General features: G+C 45.4%; 1 protein-coding gene across 3 annotated transcripts in view; it reads left to right on the forward strand.

The window, feature by feature from the left end:
• The window catches only part of LOC147061328 (tectonic-1-like), a 104,354-nt gene that overhangs the window by 30,327 nt on the left and 54,109 nt on the right, over nt 1-19,918 (forward strand). The gene's annotated exons all lie outside the window — the stretch shown is intronic.

Here is a 19,918-nt window from a genome sequence, read left to right on the forward strand (position 1 = left end):
GCAAATCTGCCATCTTTATTACTCTGAGAGACTCTTGTAGTCCAAACAACTCAAGGATGCCGAAGTGGAGAGATCAAAATGTTCTGTTGTTGGATGTACCATCCTTCCTTCCTTCCTTCCTTCCTTCCTTCCTTCCTTCCTTCCTTCCTTCCTTCCTTCCTTCCTTCCTTCCTTCCTTCCTTCCTTCCTTCCTTCCTGCCGCTTACTCGGCCGGGTCATACCAAAGACTATAAAAATGGAACCCTCTGCCTCCCTGCTTGGCACTCAGCATTAAGGGTTGGAATTGGGGGATTAGATCACCAAATGATTCCCGAGCGCGGCACCGCTGCTGCTCACTGCCCCCCTCAGCCCCAAGGGATGGATCAAAATCACATGGGTTAAATGCAGAGGACAAATTTCACCACACCCAGATGTGTGTGTGACGATGATCATTGGGACTTTGGGACTTTAACTTTATCCGGGGTCAGGTCGCGGGGGCAGCAGCTTTAGGAGGGACTCCGAGACTTCACTCTCCCCAGCCACTTCATCCAGCTCATCCCGGGGGATCCCAAGGCATTCCCAGGCCAGCTGAGAGACATAGTCTCTCCAGCGCGTCCTGGGGCATCCCCAGGGTCTCCTACCGACAGGACATGCCCGGAACACCTCTCAAGGGAGGCGTCCAGGAGCCACCTCATCTGGCTCCTCTCAACGTGGAAGAGCAGCGGCTCTACTCCGAGTCTCTCCCGGATGACCGAGCTTTTCAACTTATCGCTAAGGGAGATCCCGGACACCCTGCGGAGGAAACTCATTTCGGCCGCTTGTATCCTGGATGTCGTTCGAGAGCTTTGCCTTTTGGCTCAGCTCTCTCTTCACCATGATAGACCGGTACAGAGTCCGCATTACTGTCGACGCTGCACCAATCGACCTGTCGATCTTGCGCTCCAACCTGCTCTCACTCGTGAACAAGACCCCAAGATACTTGAACTCCTCCACTTGGGACAGTGCCCTCTCATGCCCGATCCAGAGAGGGCATTCCACCCTTTTCCGACCGAGGACCATGGACTCGGATTTGGAGGTGCTGACCCTCATCCCGACTGCTTCACACTCGGCTGTGAACCGCTCCAGTGAAAGATGGAGATCACAGCTTGAAGAAGCCAACACCACCACGTCGTCTGCAAAAAGTAGAGTTCCGATGCTGAGGTCCCCAAACCGGACACCCTCAATGCCTTGGCTGCGCCTAGAAATTCTGTCCATAAAAATTATGAACAGAATCGGTTTCAAAGGGCAGCCCTGGTGGAGTCCAACCCTCACTGGGTACGAATCCGACTTATTACCGGAAATGCGGACCAAACTCTGGCATCGATGATACAGGGACCAAACCGTCTTTATCAGTTGGCTTGGCACCCCGTGTTAGGGATGTTCTGACTCTAACATATTTTGCAAGAACCACACGAGAGACAGTATGCCCTTTGAACACTTGCAAGTGGAGAATTTGTTCGTTACTGTAGATACAGCAATGTCCGAACAAAGTCTGCCGTTGCATTCATGCAAGACAGTATTTATTGAGAGAAGAAGGGTGGGGGTGAGAGTGACAAAGGTGGGGGTGACAATTTACATGTGTGGTGGTCACCACAGACAATGGTTGACCACTTCAGAGGGTCCCAGTTTATTGTTTTACGAGGTCGTGGAAATAAAACCTAGTGGAGCCTTCCAGATGACTATCTAAACAACACACCATTTGGAGAGTGGCAACAACTGAATGGTTAAACTTTTCAGAGTCAAAGAAAGGTAGAAGGTTAAAACAAAGTTCATCATTCTAGTCTACATCGCAACATAATCATTCGATCAAGATAGTTCATAAACCCTAACATATCCCTCCTGTTTATCATATGATTATGCCCACCCCGATCAATCAAACATAAGTTAGAAAATATAATGAAGAAAGAAAAACAACAATAAAATCAAAACACAGAAACAGCACATCATTGTACCCATCACTTGCGAAGCATTTTCGATGGTCAAATCATTAAGTTTCTGTAAAACATGCTCGGCTAAACATCATCTAAGCAATCTACGTAGATCAATTTTAGTGTGTGAGTGAAAAACCTGCGGCAAGATGTTATAATGCAGGAAAAGTCTCACACGGTCCCTCTGCCTTAGGCGACCAGAATGTTATCAATAACAACAGTCAAGACAAAAACTGCTCGTGATTATTCAGCCGTCATAGTCATCACATTTGACATGTCTGATATGTTGTATTTGCACTTGTGCTATGGTAGAAGATAAAAATCTTGATACAGCAGACTTCAAACACGGGATAACACAAGTTGTAAATAAGCACATCAACACAAGCACAAAAAGCACAGGAGTCACACATTTCATCAGCAGTTGTCACCAGTTGCCAGAGAATAGCCACGAAAAGAAATCCCATTGACGTGGGACTTTGTCTTTTAACATGGCCTGCTGTAAGTTCTTCAGTGAATTCATGACGTCGTTGATGTGCGTGTCATTTTCTCCTGGTATGTATGTGCAACAGGAGGTCCCAATAATGTGGCACACACCACCTTGCGCTGCAGTCATCAAGTCCAGAACCATCCTGTTTTGTAAGAACATTAGCCTAATAGCCTGAATCTCTCTGTTTTGACCATCATTGACCTGCAGCGAGAGATTCACAAACGATTGGAAACGATAGTTCAGTGTCTCGATGTAGAGTCCTTGTTTTCCAACACCGATCCAAGGAAAAAGCGCATGAACAACTTTGTCTCCGCCGGACCATATTTTATGATCGTCTGGCACGTTCGCATGAGGGTCAAAGGTTGCAACAGCCCTGCGTCGACGTCCAGAAGAGTTGTGTGCTGTCGTCAGCTGATGATGTATTCTGTAGGTGTGGTCTGTCACCCACACTGGAGCACACATAGCATCCCTCCTGTGTGTGAGCTCTCACACTGAACTTCACATATCGGTACCAAGCGTTGGTTTCGTATGGGTTTCTGGGGTCCCATGACCAGTCCTCGAAATTCTCATCATGTGACCATCTTCTTCCACGAATGACACTGTCCATTGGTCCATTCAGATGAGCCCACAAACCATAGCACACTCCAACCACAGCGCAGCATAGAATCCACCTGGCATATGGAATTCCGTTGCTACTAGGATGGCAGAGACACCGGGACATCTCCTCGCCTAGCGGAGTGAGGATCGCTGAATTCTTCACCGACGTTGAGACGTTCCACCCTAAGCGATGAAACTCCTTTGAAGTCGGAACTTCCCCACCACTCCGAATGAGGGGTCCAGCACTCTCTGCAACTTGCAGTGGCTGAGGTGAATCCAGCTGGGCCGTTCAGCAATCTTTACTGCAGTGGGGGTAGTCAGCAAGACTTGGAATGGTCCCTCCCACCGCGGGCTGGCCCAGTTCTTTCTTTTGATGACCTTGATGTAGACCCGGTCTCCTGGCTTAATGAGGTTGTCAACCTGTGGTGAAAGAAGACCAGGCGGCAGTAAATTTGCATTTAACACATCTTTCATTTTGAGCGTTCTGATCATGTAATCTGCCAAGGTCTGTTCTTCATCTGCTTTTTGTAAATTTGGAGTGAACACAGGTAGTCTATATGGTCTCCCATGTATAATTTCAAAAGGCGTTAGCCCTTCTGAATTGGGGGTGATTCTCATATAGAGTTTCACCAAGTCTAGGCACTCCAGCCAGGCTCTGCCTGTTGATTCCATGCATTTTTTCAACCTGCTTTTGATAGTAGCGTTTGCTCGTTCAACCAGGCTTGCACTGGATGGGTGCCAAGCACAGTGGTTTTTTAACGTTATCCCAAGGTGTACAGCCATGTTTTGTACAACTTGGTTCACAAAGTGTGGACCATTGTCACTGTAAATGATCTGTGGGATGCCATGAACCGGTATGACGGTTTTGCAAATGGCTTTTGCCACTGTTAAGGCATCTGCTCGTTTAGCTGGAACTATTTCAACCCATTTGGAAAATGCATCAATCATCACTAGGCAGTATTTGTGAGGTCCACTTTGTGTGAGTTTAATAAAATCTATGTGCATGATTTGGAATGGGTAAGACGGTTTTGGAAAGGAGCCTCTCTTAGGTCTCATGTTTCCTTGTGGATTATGTTTCACACAAACAGGACATGCTTTACAAAAAAAATTTAAGTAAGCATCTAAACCAAAGGTAGTGAATTGACCTCACCCCTCCTGTCGACACATGGCAAGGCCCATGTGTCGCAATTGCTGCTGAGTCTGGGTGGATTGGCACTGAGAAAAATGCATTGCTAAGATCAATCACTGTGAAAAACTTCTGGTTTGGTTTCAAAGCGTTCAGAAGTGTGTGCGGGTCAGGCACATTAGGTGCTCTTGTTTGCATTGCCTCATTTACTACTCGGAAATCTTGTATCATTCGCCAATCAATTTTATTGGCCCTTTGGACTGGAAAAACAGGAGTCTTGCAAGGAGAATCCAAGCACTTCCTAAAGATTCCTCCTGACAAAAGACCATTTACGACAGGGGCTATCCCATTTATTGCCTCCTGGCCCAAAGGAGATTCTCTGATCCCGGTTAGATTTGGATGTTAAGTCCTGTCACAAATGGCTCCTTTGATCAGTCAAACAAATGCTGACCAGCCAGGGAAGCGCATAAGCGTGTGCCCTTCAAAACACCCACACCACTTCCTCATAGCTTCTTGAGTAATTAGCAATCCAAAAACAACATTTTCTTTGGGTTTTTTGTTTTTGTTTCCTTAGCATTTAACTTGCACAAAATCACTCTTTCATCAAAGTTGCTCTACCAATTTCCCATAGTAGTCTCCAACAACCTCAACCATTCAACCTATATTTTCCTTTGATCCAGGAAATCATTCGTCCCTGCTCATTTGCATCTCACACACAGTCACCAAAGAGGAGTCTTTTCATCACATTGGTCTCAAGTTATCCAAGTCCTCCACACAACATTCATATACCATTCTCAGCACAATCCCTATCCTAATGTTTCCGATAGAACAATTCACCAATCCCACAAAAAAACTCAACACAAAAAAAACAGCTTGCGAATTAATCAGATTTTTTTTTGTTTTTTTTAAATTAACCAACTCAATCTTTCAGATTTAACTAAAATATAGAAGTTTATAGACTCTTACAACACAACTAATCAATTATTTTTCTCAAATTAGTTTTGCAGTGTGTAAAAAACACAATTTTGCTTCATCCAATTCCAGAAAACCTGTTTTCTCTGTCTTTCAAATTTGTCATCAGGGTGAGACACTAATGAGCACTAGTGTAAACCAGTTTTCTGTCTACAAACAGATTTCTTTCTTTTCTTCTCTTTATTTATTTATTTATTTATTTATTTTATTCTTCAAAATTGTTTCTGTTTTGCGGTGCAAATTGGATAGACCACAGTCTAACAAATTTCTTTTGTACACAGGTTTAGCCAAGTTTATCAGTTTAACAAATATGCACACACGTACAGCTCTCGGTGCGAGGGAAGGGGACCTGGCATCAATGATTCGTCACAAGCTGGCCATTTCTTGCGGTCGATCATGAAGCTGGTTCCACCCACGCACGCGAGGACAGCACATTCTAATTTTTCTATTTATCTTTTAGAAACAAGTTGTATTACTTTACCACTTGATTTGCAAATTTTAACTTCAGTGTGCACACATAATTTGACCCCTTGTCATTTGCCGGGCATACAATCAGCATTGTCATAATTTCATTGTATGTACAGGAGTTCTAATAACCTAAAAAAAATGTTTTAAACCAAAAGTAGGAGCATGAGAGGTCAAAGGAGAGGAAGCCCGTTTTGCTGAAAATTTGGCTTTTCCTCTGCCCCTTCCTCCACCCTTTGATTGGTCTCGTTTTGCATAACGACACACTCTCGCAGTGTCCTCGTCTCCCACAGTTCCAACAGTTGTCAGAATCTGGTGGGGGTTTTGAACCATATGGCGGCCTGCGACCTTGTTGGCCTTGACCTCTTCCTCTGCCCCATTGGGAACTTTGGAAGAAGACTGTTGCATCTTCATCTAGATGATTATCATCATCATCTAGATGAAATACATCAGAACTTTTGCCTTTCTTGATCACTTTGTCAGCGTCTCTGGCCCACTGCATGGTTGTTGTAACACAAGCAGTGTGTGCTTCCACCAAGTGTTTCCGCACCCTGTTGTCTAATTCAGGTGGGGAACCATTGAGGAGCGCATATTTTAGCTGTTGCTGATAAGCACTCTCAGCTGCATCATTTAATGGGATGCCATTATGCACCCTAAATTTTTTTTCAAATGTTAATGGAATGGCAGCCTCATCACTTTTTATCTTTCCATTTTTGGTCTTTTGAATTTGTTCACATCGCTCTTGTGAAGTTTTCAACCACACTCTAGCACATTGCAATTCTCCCTCTTTTCTTTCCTTTCTCAATCCCTTTTGTCTTCCTAGCCACACTGTCCTCCAAAACATCAACCACTATTTTCCACATTTCAACTTTCAACTTCCCTTCTACTCCATGCTTTTTCTTCCACTTTGGCATGTATCACATACAATTAAGAAATCTACTTGCCATGTACTTCTCATCACCTTCAAGAGTTAAAGATTTACCTTTTTTTTATTTCCTATCTTAACTTGGTATTTTTAGATTTTTCCAATTTTTATTCAATTTTTTGTTTTACTTTTTGGAGGATCCTCAATGTAGGATTAAATTGACCCTTCAACAACAATTGCCTCTTAGTCAAATGATCCTACCAGTCACACACTCAACCACACAACTTTCATGCAAACAGCTTGGAAAAACAGACCAAAGAAGAATCTACGCCCTTCTTCAATTAAGAAAAAGAAGCTCTGTTTTTTCTTAGCCTGTTCCTTCCCCTGGGGCGAGAACCCCAGCTGTTTCTTAGCTCGGACAAACCAAACCGTAAACTTCATAACTCGGACAAACCAAAGCTGTATATCTTGTGCACCTTTAACTTTTTACGCGTTTACACTTAGGGCTTTAACTTACTTGTCCCCTGGTTCGTTGCACTGCCGGATTCCGTCAATCCACTGTTGTCCGACGAAGGCAGACCTAAGATGCTGGCCCAGCGAAGAATTTTCTTGCCAGGACTTTTCTTTACCAGGTCCTCCTAATGGACGCTGGCTTGTCGACAATGCAGCACGTCGTCCTCCGTCGATCAGCAGTGGGTATGATGGAATCCGGGTTTTGGCACCAAAATGTTAGAGATGTTCTGACTCTAACTTATTTTGCAAGAACCACGCAGGAGACAGTATGCCCTTTGAACACTTGCAAGTGGAGAGTTTGTTCGCTACTGTAGATACAGCAATGTTCGAACAAAGTCTGCCGTTGGATTCATGCAAGAGAGTATTTATTGAGAGAAAAAGGGTGAGGGTGAGAGTGGCCAAGGTGGGGGTGACATTTGACATGTGTGGTGGTCACCTCAGCAAACGGTTAACCAGTGCAGAGGGTCCCAGTTTATTGTTTTACGAGGTCGTGGAAATAAAACCTAGTGGAGCCTTCCAGATGACTATCTAAACACACCATTTGGAGAGTGGCAACAACTGAATGGTTAAACTTTTCAGAGTCAAAGAAAGGTAGAAGGTTAAAACAAAGTTCATCATTCTAGTCTACATCCCAACATAATCATACAATCAAGATAGTTCATAAACCCTAACACCCCGTACTCCCGAAGCATCCTCCACAGAACCTCCCGAAGGACACGGTCGAACGCCTTCTCCAACTCCACAAAACACATGTGGACTGGTTGGGCAAACTCCCATGCCCCCTCAAGGATTCTGCCGAGGGTGTAGAGCTGGTCCACTGTTCCACGGCCAGAACGAAAGCCACACTGCTCCTCCTGAATCCAAGGTTTGACCTCCCGACGGACCCTCCTCTCCAGCACCCCTGAATAGACCTTACCAGGGAGGCTGAGGAGTGTGATTCCCCTGTAATTTGAACACACCCTCCGGTCTCCCTTCTTTAAGAGAGGATCCACCACCCCAGTCTGCCAATCCAGAGGCACCGTCCTCAATGTCCACACAATGTAGAGGCGTGTCAGCCAAACAACATCCAGAGCCTTTAAGAACTCTCTCATCCACCCCTTGCCACCGAGGAGTTTTTTAACTACCTCAGTGACTTCAACCCCAGAGATTGGAGAGTCCGCCTCAGAGTCTCCAGGCCTTGCTTCCACAATGGAAGGCGTGCAGTTGAAATTGAGGAGGTCTTCGAAGGATTATCCCCACCGACTCACGACGTCTCAAGTCGAGGTCAGCGACACGCCATCTCCAGTGTTGATGGTGCGCTGCTTCCCCCTCCTGAGACGCCGGATGATGGACCAGTTTTTCCTCGAAGCCGTCCGGATGTCATTCTCCATTGCCTCGCCAAACTCCTCCCACGCCCGGGTTTTTGCCTCAGCAACCACCGAAGTCGCGTTCCGCTTGGCCATCCGGCACCGGTCAGCTGCCTCCGGAGTCCCGCAGGCCAAAACGGCTCGATAGGACTCCTTCTTCAGCCCTAACCCTAACCCTTACCACCGGTGTCCACCAGCGGGTTCGGGGATTGCAGCCACGACAGGCACCAACGACCTTACGGCTACAGCTCCGGTCGGCTAATAAAAAAAAAAAACCATCCATTTCTTAAATAAAATTTAAATAAAAACCGTGTCCCTCTCTTTTTATGTGCAGCCTTCTGAGTTAAACTTCAACAGTAACATTTTACCAAAGGCTAATAATATATAAAAAAATAAAATAACAATAGGGCAGCTCCGTGGTTAGAAGGGTGCGGGTTCGATTTCACCTCCGGCCCTCCCTGTGTGGAGTTTGCATGTTCTCCCAATGCCTGCCTGGGTTTTCCCTGGGAACTCCGGTTTCCTCCCACATCTCAAAACCATGCTTTGTAGGCCGATTGAGCACTCCACATTGCCCCTAGGTATGAGTGCAAGTGCAGATGGTTGTTCGTCTCTGTGTGCCCTGCGATTGGCTGGCAACCAGTTCAGGGTGTCCCCCGCCTACTGCCCGTTGACGGCTGGGATAGGCTCCAGCACGTCCGCGACCCCCGTGGGGACTAAGCGGTTCAGAAAATGGATGGATGGATGGATGGATGGATGGATGGATGGATGGATGGATGGATGGATGGATGGAATAACAATAATAAACTAATTAACAAATAACGTTGAAGTCCATACCTTGTAGTAGCAAGAAAAAGCGCAAAAAGAAAACCTTATGTATAGGTCAGTTTGCTACACACTGATCTACTCTGATGTGTCTCTGATCTGGCATCTCTTTTTGGATGCTAGTTCATCAATGGCTGGGCTCAGGCTCTGATCTGAGGAAATCCTCAGGATTGCACAAAGGTGGTCATCAGTCAGACGTCTCCTGTGAGATGCTTTGAACATCTTCGTTGAAGAGAATAATTTCTCACATAGATAAGTGCTGCCGAACATGGAAAGCATCTGAGCGGCTTGAGTGCGGAGGCGAGGCATTGTGTCAGGGATTAAATGTGGAAACTGCGGCGCCCACAGCATCATACTTAGACTTAAGTGTGTCACTACACTGGAGTTCAATCAGCTCCATTTGGAGGTTAGTTGGTGCGTTTTCCACGTCAACTGCAAACAGATTACTGAGCAGTTCAAACCTACATTTCTAGCCATCAAAGTCGGCAAATCGCCGGGTAAACTCATCACCGAGTATGCCAAGTTTTTCAGCAAACTCTTCACTGGGGAACCCGGTGGTAGAAATATGCATTTTCAGGGTTTGGCAGCAGGAAAACTGGCCCAGGTCTCCTTGCAGCATCTGATTCTTCCACAAACACAGTTTGGTTTGGAAAGCCTTCACTGCAGTGGACATGTCTGTGACGATAAGCCCTCGCGCCTGAAGCTGCAGGTTCAGCGCATTGAGATGGCTCGTGATGTCACACAGAAAGGCTAGCTCACACCGAAACTTTTCATCCTGGAACTCTGCTTTGTCTTTCCCTTTGCTTTCCACAAACTGACATATTTCATCACGCAGCTCAAAACATCTGTACAGTACTTTTCTGCGGCTTAACCACCTCACCTCTTTGTGATAATGGCACGTCTGCATGTGCATGTGCACTGCAAATCATTAAATCTATCGATCAAATTCCTCGGCCTTCGTCCTTAACGCCGCGTGTGCGCCCTGACGTCAGCTTCGTCGTTATTCCCCAGATCTAGTATTTAACTACCATAATTTTCGGACTATAAGTCGCTCCAGAGTATAAGTCGCACCAGCCATAAAATGCACAATAAAGTGAAAAAAAAACATATATAAGTCGCACCGGAGTACAAGTCGCACTTTTGGGGCAAATTTATTTGTCAAAATTCAACACCAAAAACAGACATGAACCAGCAACAACAGGCTAAACGATACGGTATGCTAACGTGACATATACACAAACGAGGAGCTGAGAACGGCCCTGACGTAACATTCAGAGTTATTCAAGTAGGTATGACATAAATAACACGTTTATCAAACCATCTGTGTCACTCCAATTCATTAAATCCATCGATCTAGCTTTGTGTAAACAATGCCGCGTATGCGCCGCATATGCTGACGTCGGACCCGTTGTAAATTGCATTTCTAAATATTCCACAGACCCATATAACGATATATAAAGTATATTTCAGATAACTATCATATTAAAACAATATTATCAAACAATCTGTGTCACTCCAAATCATTAAATGCATCGATCAAATACGGTAGACTGCGGACCAAATTTGGCCCATGAGCCAGAGTTTGACACCTGAGTCTTACACAAACTACTTCAAAATAACACCATACAATTTTTAAAAAGAACTTCTTCAGTTTATATTTCATAAATGATTTTTTAAACTAAGTTAATATTCCAATAATAAAAAATTCATAGCCCCCTAACAAAAAATAAACATATTGCTACAAGCTGTTAGCCATTTTGGGATTTTGATATTTCTTCATTGATTTCATCCATTCCATCCACACTAGTATTATCCAGGTGCCACTATCACACTATAATCTCAAATTCAAGGGGAAATTGCTTGAATGGTCTTTAATGAATCGAAACAAAAACATGACTGTGGCCTACAATGTGCAAACACACTGAGGTAGGAAACTAAGGATGAACAAATATTCAAAATGTTTAAAGTAACATTATATTGGCCCTAACTCATTTTTCATTTTTTCGTGAATGTATTGTTTCTTAACTTGACCAAAGAACCAGGAAACGAAAACCTTTTAGAACTCGGGACATAAAAGTTCAAAGGTAACAAAATGTGCAAAGCCCAACTATATAACTAATACAACAGAAAAAAAAAATCATCAAGAGTAATTTGGAGTTCAGTGCCATTGAGAGCACTACAACTTCTCAAATTCTTGATTGCTGTCATAGGATGATGACACCTTATTATTACGGTTCAACAAGAAAGGGAGAGTGGGGCTGTACAAAAAAATAATGACAATTAGGCTGATAGTACCTTCAATGTTGATTAAACTGTGCAGGTTGTACCAGCGTTCTTGAGATGTTGATGATAGTGCATCTTAAATGGAAGGCGATACTGTGGACTTAACATTCTTAGCTGTAAAGGTTTTGTGTATTAAAATAGAGCCAAAACTACTGTGCACTCTGCACACTTACACTATACACTTACAAATACATTCTAAACATATTTCATTCTTCTCAGGTATCAACTATCAAGCTTTTTTTGTAATGTAGAAGACTGAAATCAGATCAGCAAAATTATGGAAAAAGCAGTGCATAAACTAAAACACAGGTAAACACTTGAATTGTTTTTTAATTTACCCTTGATTTATCCCAAACCATTTGCTGTGCTTCATAAAAGGAACAATGTGTGGGTCATCCCGTCCGATGCACAAAATGAAATTTGAATTTCTCAGTACAGTTTGCTTCTGGGGTGGGCGACTCCCTGAGCATGGTAACTAAAAAATTACCACTCTAAGTCACTTGAAGTGATCGAGGCGCAGGGCTCTGGCACAGAGCTCCGTGTGACTTTTTCATTAGCCCACGTACGCACGCCGCCAAGGTAATTCCCTGAGCTGGAAAACTGAAACATAATCATAGTACTTAATACTTTGCTCAAAACACAAGCCTGACATGCAGAGCTCTGAGTGATTGTGCCCACTGGGGCAAATCTCTGAGATGGGAGGACCGAAGAAATAGCACAGCACGTGCCCACTTTAGGCTCGCTCCCCCCACATCGCAGAAAGGCAGCTCTCAAGCCAGCGCACCAGCTTTACAAACTGTGTCCAGTCTCTGAGCGTCCTGTGCGAGTTCAATTGCTTTCTCGATGCATGCCGTACTTGTTACACAGCCATCCACCTAGAAATCCTTCACTGTGTACTGTACTGCAAGGGGAAACTCATTTTTGTTAGCAGGATGCTTTCAGTCGTAATTGGCGTACCCTGGCAAGGACGTAGCCCCCCAAAAAGTGTACTTTAATTCAAAACTCTTGTTCAGTTTGCCATTTTAACCACAGAAATTTTAACTACCATATTTTCCAGACTATAAGTCACTTCAGAGTATAAGTCGCACCAGCCATTAAATGCAAAATAAAGAAGAAAAATACATATACAAGTTGCACCAGAGTATAAGATAGATTTTGGGGGGAAATTTATTGATAAAATTCAACACCAAGGACAGACATGTCATCTTGAAAGGGAATTTAAAAGGAAAATAAAATAGGCAACAACAAGCTGAATGGTATGGTATGCTAATGTTACATAAACACATAAACAAGGAACTTAGAACGTGGCTGACGTAACATATTAAGAGTTATTCAAATAACTATAGCATAAATAACATCCTCACAAGTTTATCCAATTGTCACTCCAAATCATTAAATCCAACAAAATCGTCATCTTCGGTCTCACTTATGAACAACTCCGCTAACTCCAGTAGTAGAAGATGCAGTGCTTCCTCCTCTACATGGCTTACGTCACACTCATCGTCAGTTGCAGTTCCAATTATTCCACAGCCCTAGAGCGCCCTCACGCGGTTTTGTGTGAAAATGACACGTGAAATGATATAATGTTCATAATTTCACACAAATCAATCCTGAGTAGAAGTCGCACCCTCGGCCAAACTATGGAAAAAAACTGTGACATATAGTCTGTGAAATACGGTAGTCTCTTCCTGCTTCATGGACCTGGTGGAACATTTTTTTTCAATGTCACATAAGAATGCAACTTGATGTCTTCTGAATACAATGAGAACACCATTTAGATTGTTCAGCAAATCTGGGCCTGACAGCAAATGATCATGATCAAACCTTTGAGTTTACTGAGGCATCTTGTTTTTAAGAATGATATTTCCCATTGAGGGAAATACACCATTTTATACCGCTTTTCCTTCACTGAGCACTTCTTCTGCGTTACCCTTTTTTGTATGGATGGATGGATCCTATGAAAGGGTTTCTGTTTTAATATTTCTAAGTTTAAGTATACAGGTAGTTCTTACATTATTCTTTTTCACTGGTAGGCAGTGCAGGGACGGTAATACAGAAAAATAAAAATAATTTGCGATTATGTCATACATTATTTTTATACACTGCGTGGCTATGACAAGACAATGGCCTAGGTAAAAGGAAATACATTCTGGATAGAAAATAACATTCCAAACGTATGCTTCATATCTTCAAATTAAAAATCATTAAACTGCTTATCTTCACGATGGTCACGAGTGCGATGGAGCCTATCCCAGCTAACTTCGGGCAGTCGGCAGAGGACACCCTGAACTGGTGGCCGGCCAATCACAGGGCACACATAAACAAATAACCATTCACACATACGGGCAATTTGGAGTGACCATGCATGCAAGTACCCAGAGGAAGCCTGCGAAGGCACGGGGAGAACATGCAAACACCCACAAGAAAGCTGGAGCAGAAATCAAACCCTGCAACTGTAAGGTGACCTGCTAATCAGTGCTCCACTCTGCCGTCTCAAATAAAAATCATGACTGATAATGTTTAATTTTGGTGAAAATTATCTATATGAGCTTAGCAGCACTGCACTGGAGTGTGAACTAGCACACAATAAATCTTACCTTTCTACTAAAACTGGTTTCTTTCGCGCCTGTTCCACGCTGCTGCTAGCTTGACGCCAAGACAGCCAACGTGCCGCGAACGACCGGCCGGTATTCAAGTCTGTCTTTCTGTGTTTGTTTTTGCTTACGAGTAACAAATCAAGAATCCTCTGATTGGTTTACTGCCCTGATCGATGGAAAACGCAATGTCCTCTGATTGGTCCATCCGGTCTACATATATCGTCTACACCTGTGGCGGCTGTCAGACAACATTGACAGATTTTGGTGATTGGTCCACACAAAGGGCGGTTACGAAGAAAATTAAAGGCTTATAAGAAAATAGGATAACTAGCCCTGTGATTGGCTGGCAACCGGTTCAGGGTTTCCCCCGCCTCCTGCTCGATGATACCTGGGATAAGATCCAACACGCCCGCGACCCCCGTGGGGTCAAGCGGTACAGGTAATGAATGGATGAATCCGGTAACTAATATGTGAGAAAAAACAAAACACTAACAAAAAAACTCAGCTGCAAGGATAGCCGCAAACAAAGAAATGAGAAAACCTTTACATAGATGGACAAAGCAAGTCACTTGTACTAGACAGTGGCAACAGGTAAAACACACGGGCAATGGAAAGGAGAAACAATATCCTGGCGACCTGTTCCTTTCACTCCAGAGTTTATGAACTGAACTAACAATGATAGTGACAACCAGGCTCCACGCAACCACATCAAAACATAAAAGGGTCGACTTATACTGAGGAGCGACTTATATGTGAATAACCTGCGATAAACGAACTGCAATTTAGCAAGGGATTGCTGTAATTTGAATTTCAAGTGACGTCAGTGGCGCGGCGGTTGTTTACACAAACGACTAAGATTCGATCACGGTATGACGAAGATGACGAAGGACCCCACGTACTACCGACATCATTAGCGACTTTGTTTGTAAGTGACACGGAGGACGAAGAGTTTCAAGGATTTAATGATTTGGTGTTACACAAAAGGTTTGAAAAACTATTAGGGCTTTTAATTTTTAGGGCACCCCCGGTCCTACTCGACGGGAGCTCTCTTTCACCTCCGCGGATGGAAGTCGGGGGTCGGCGCTCGGCCGGGTGGCTGTCCGGAAACGGGGGATGGGGCTCGGACATGGCTTTTACGCACGCCCAGTCCTACTCTACGGAGCTCTCTTTCACCTCCTTGGATGGAAGTCGGGGGCGACTCATACTTATATGTGATTTTTTTTACAAATTTTCAAAATTCAAATACCCGCGATGTAGTGAAACCGCGATAAACGAACCGTGATGTAGCAAGGGATTACTGTCATTTGAACTGCAAGTGACGTCACCCGTGCCGCGCGGCGGTTGTTTACATAAAGGAGAAAGGATTCGATCACGGGATGACAAAGATGACCAAAGGCCCCACGTACTACCGGCATCATTAGCAGCTTTGTTTGTAAGTGACACAGAGGACGAAGAGTTTGGAGGATTTAATGATTTGGAGTGACACAGAAGGTTTGAAAAACTATTATGGCTTTTACGCACGCCCGGTCCTTCTCAACGGGAGCTCTCTTTCACCTCCGTGGAGGGAAGTCGGGGGCTGGGGCTCGGCCGGGTGGCTGTCCGGGGACGGTGGATGGGGCTCGGACATGGCTTTTATGGACGCCCAGTCCTATTCTATGGAGCTCTCTTCCACCTCCGTGGTTGGAAGTTCAGTAGTTGTCTGCTCGTTAAACTCTTGTTTTGTTAAATAAGGAGCTGTTTACCAAATCCACGTCTTTCCTGGTACTTTAACGCTGCAATATAGTTATATACTAGATCTCTGCAGCGCACGCGCGGCGTTGTTGACATAAAGAATGAGGAATTTGATCGATAGATTTAATGATTTGGAGTGACACAGATGGTTTGATAATATTGTTGTAATATGATAGTTATTTGAAATATACTTTATATATTGTTGTTATCGTATGTCACGTTAGCATACTGTATTGTTTAGCCTGTTGTTGCTGGTCTGTTTTTGGTGTTGGATTTTGACAAATAAATTTGCCCCAAAAGTGCGACTTATCAAAGTCAAAGTCCGCTTTATTGTCAATTTCTTCACGTCAAGGCACACAAAGAGATCAAAATTACGTTTCCCACCGTCCCACGGTGACTAGACACAGTACACAACGCTCGCATCAAATAGCACTAAGAGTAAAAACGAACAGACAAGAGCAACGAATAAGTAATGAGCAAATAACCCAAATAAATAAACAATAAATAAATAAATAGACAAATAAGAGCAGCAAAATGGAGCAAGCGCGCTAAGAGCAGACAGCCAGATCATAGCGCAAAAGAACAGGACGTCATGTAGCAGAGGGTGGAGGGGGGAGGGAAGTCAGGATCCGGACAGCTTTGAGCACGAATATGTCTCTGAGTCTGGTGGTGCGGGAGCGCAGGCATCTGTACCTCTTCCTAGAGGGCAGAAGTACAAACAAAGAGTGAGCGGGGTGACTCAAATCACACACAATCGTGGCCGCTTTGCGGGTGAGACGGGAGGCGTAAACTTCCTGCAAGGAGGGGAGTGGAGCCCCGATGATTTTACTCGCAGTGGTCACTATGCGCTGCAAGGCCTTCATGTTGTACTCAGAGCAGCCACCACCCCACACAGCGATACAACTGGAGAGGACGCTCTCAATGGTGCCACGGTAGAATGTGGTCATGACGGCGCGAGGAGCACTTGCTCGCCTGAGTTTCCGCAGAAAGTACAGGCGGCGCTGAGCTTTCTTCGCCAGCAACGAAGTTGGTGGTCCAGGAGAGGTCCTCACTGATGTGCACCCCCAGGAATCTGGTGCTGCTCACTCTCTCCACCACAGCACCGTCAACGGTCAGCGGCAGGTGGTGGGTGTGACTCTTCCGGAAGTCAATGATAATCTCCTTGGTCTTGTTGACGTTCAGCAGAAGGTTGTTGTCCCTGCATCATGCGACCAAAAGGTTGACCTCCGATCTCTTGTGAGTCTCGTCGCCACCGGTGATGAGACCCACCACAGTTGTGTTGTCGGCATATTTCAGCACGCGGTTGCTGCTGTAGGTCGCAGTGCAGTCATGCGTCAGCAGGGTGAAGAGCAACGGACTGAGCACGCAGCCTTGAGGGGCCCCCGTGCTCAGCGTGATGCTGCCGGAGACATTGTCGCCCACACGCACTACTTGAGGCCTCTGACAGAGGAAGTCCAGTAGCCAGTTGCAAAGGGAGGTACTGAGGCCCAGCTTGTCGAGACGCTGTGGAACAATGGTGTTGGCCGCAGAACTGAAGTCCACAAACAGCAATCTCACATACGAGTCCCTGTTCTCCAGGTGGGTGAGGGCAGAGTGGAGGGCAGAGCAGATGGCATCCTCAGAGGACCGATTGGGTCCGAAGGCAAACTGGAAGGGGTCCACGGGAAGAACAGATCTGACGTACGCCAAGACAAGCCTCTCAAAGCACTTCATGACGATAGGGGTCAGTGCCACAGGTAGTCATTGAAGCAGAAAGGAGCAGGATTTTTCGGCACAGGTATGATGGTGGCAGCCTTGAAGCATGACGGGACGACGGCCCGCTGCAGGGAAATGTTAAAGATGTCCGTGAAGACATCCATCAGCTCCTCAGCGCAGTCCTTCAGCGCCCGTCCCGGGATGTTGTCCGGGCCCGCCGCCTTACGGGTGTTGATAGCAGCAAGCGTCCTCCTCACGCTAACGGCAGAGAGGCACAGGGGCTGCTCGTCCGGATGGGGAGGGGTCATCAGCGGGCAAGTGTCGTTCTGTGCGTCGAAGCGAGCAAAGAAGCGGTTCAGTTCGTTGAGCAGAGGGACGTCGCCCTCACATTTCTGCGGCGCGGGCTTGTAGTCTGTGATGGTCTGAATGCCTCGCCACAGGCCCCAAGCATCCCCGCTGTCCTTGAAGTGGGCAGTAATCTTGGAAGAGAACGCCTTTTTCGCATCTTTGATGCCCCGGGACAGTTTCGCCCTTGCTGATCTCACGCCCGCTTCATCCCCAGCCCCGTAGGCTTTGTCTCTGGCCCTCAGCAGCCCAAGGATAGCCCCTGTCAGCCATGGCTTCCAGTTAGCCCGAGTGACGACGTACTTTGTGAGGGTCACATTATCAATGCACTTTGCGATGTACGAGGTCACAGAGTCAGCATACTCCTCAATGTCTGTCCCATTGTTGCAAGTGGCCGCCCGCTTAAACATTTCCCAGTCTGTAGTGCCAAAGCAGTTTCGAAGAGCATCAGAGGCCCCCTCAGGCCACACACTAACTCAGGGGTCGGGAACCTTTTTGACTAAGAGAGCTATAAAAGCAAAAAAATTTGAAAAATGTGAATGGTTTTCCGTTCCTCACTATTGCTAAAGAACCAGCAAAGCTAGCCGAATTAAAGTCACCTTGCCGGGTCCATTCGCGGAGTTGCTGCTGGCTAGCTTGCACTATGCTCAGAAGCTCTTGGCACGCTTTCTTTCTGCTGTCTCCCGCAGGGTATTTTGATGCAAAGGGAGCGTGGCGCGTCGAAGTGCCGCTTTACATTCGACCGTTTCAACTCTGTAATTTTATCATTGCAAATTAGACACACCGCAGAACCCGCTCTCTCCACTAAGGCAAATTCTTCTGTCCATTCGTCTTGAAATGTACGATAAAGGTCGTCTTTTTTTCTTTTCGCCATCTTCTTCGTCGAAGGGTTAGCTTTGAGCTAATGACAGAGCAGACGCAATCTCAGACTAATTGAAAAGGTGGCGTTTACGTGTTTTACCCAGCAACGGCAAACGTAGGCCAGTATCGTCCAATTAAAATAATGGACAATTGCTCCTGCAGCCCTGAACAGGACATGTGCAGTGAAAAATCGATGGATGGATTAAAACAAGTGAGAATATTTTGTTTTATCTTCGAGCCATATGCAATCATCAAAAGAGCCACATCTGGCTCGCGAGCCATAGGTTCCCGACCCCTGCTCTAACTCATTTGCGAACCGGCCTGGAAGTTCTCACTCTCTGTCTGTACGCGGGCGTAAGCAGAACGGTGACGTGGTCAGAAAGTCCGATGTGGGCGAGGGGGTGGCCTTGAAAGCTCCTTTATGTGCAGTGTAGACCAGGTCCAGGAAGTTGTCACCACGTGTTGGAAAATTAACATGCTGGTGAAGCTTTGGAAAGACAAACTTCAGGTCAGCATGATTAAAATCACCAGCGAAGATGATGAAACCGTCAGGGTGCACCGTCTGCTGATCACTGACAGCCTGATACAGTTCACTAAGGGCCGTGATCCTGTCGCCTCCAACGTTGGAAGGCGGGATGTAGACCGTGACAAGCAGAATCGCAGTAAACTCCCTTGGTAGGTAAGAATTGTCTTTTGAGTTCCTGCAATAAACCCTGTTCCAAGCTGCATTTGGTCGCCCTGCTCCATTCACTCCATGACAGAAAGTCAGTTTGACTTTAAAATGTTTACAAAAAGTTTCAAAAATACAATAAAGTGTTTAAAAATACGATAAAGGTTCAGAACAGTCTTTTGTGGATATTGTAACAATATATTCTCTCTACATCGCGTTTTCACCTATCGCAGGTGGTCTTGGAACCAATTATCCGCGATAAATGAGGGATCACTGTACCCTCAGTGGCTGGTGAGCAAAAAAGGTAATGTCAATCCTCCTTATCTTAACCAGTATTCAAACACAAATATGTTTTGTCCACTGCAAAGATGAAAGAATGACCTCACTTTTGGAGTGGATTGTCCAGGTAAAAAACAGAAATATCTTCCCTGTATTCATCTTTTTATCCACCCATCCATTTTCTGTACTGCTTTGTCTCCACGGGGGTTGCGGGTGTGCTGGAGCCTAATCCAGCGATCATCGGGTAGTAGGCGGGGGACACCCTGAACCATTTGCCAGCCAATCGCAGGGCACACAAAGACGAACAACCATCCGCAC

This window comes from Syngnathus leptorhynchus, chromosome 2 (genome assembly GCF_054491065.1).
Source record: "Syngnathus leptorhynchus isolate UIUO chromosome 2, UIUO_Slep, whole genome shotgun sequence".
Taxonomy (NCBI): Eukaryota; Metazoa; Chordata; class Actinopteri; order Syngnathiformes; family Syngnathidae; genus Syngnathus; species Syngnathus leptorhynchus.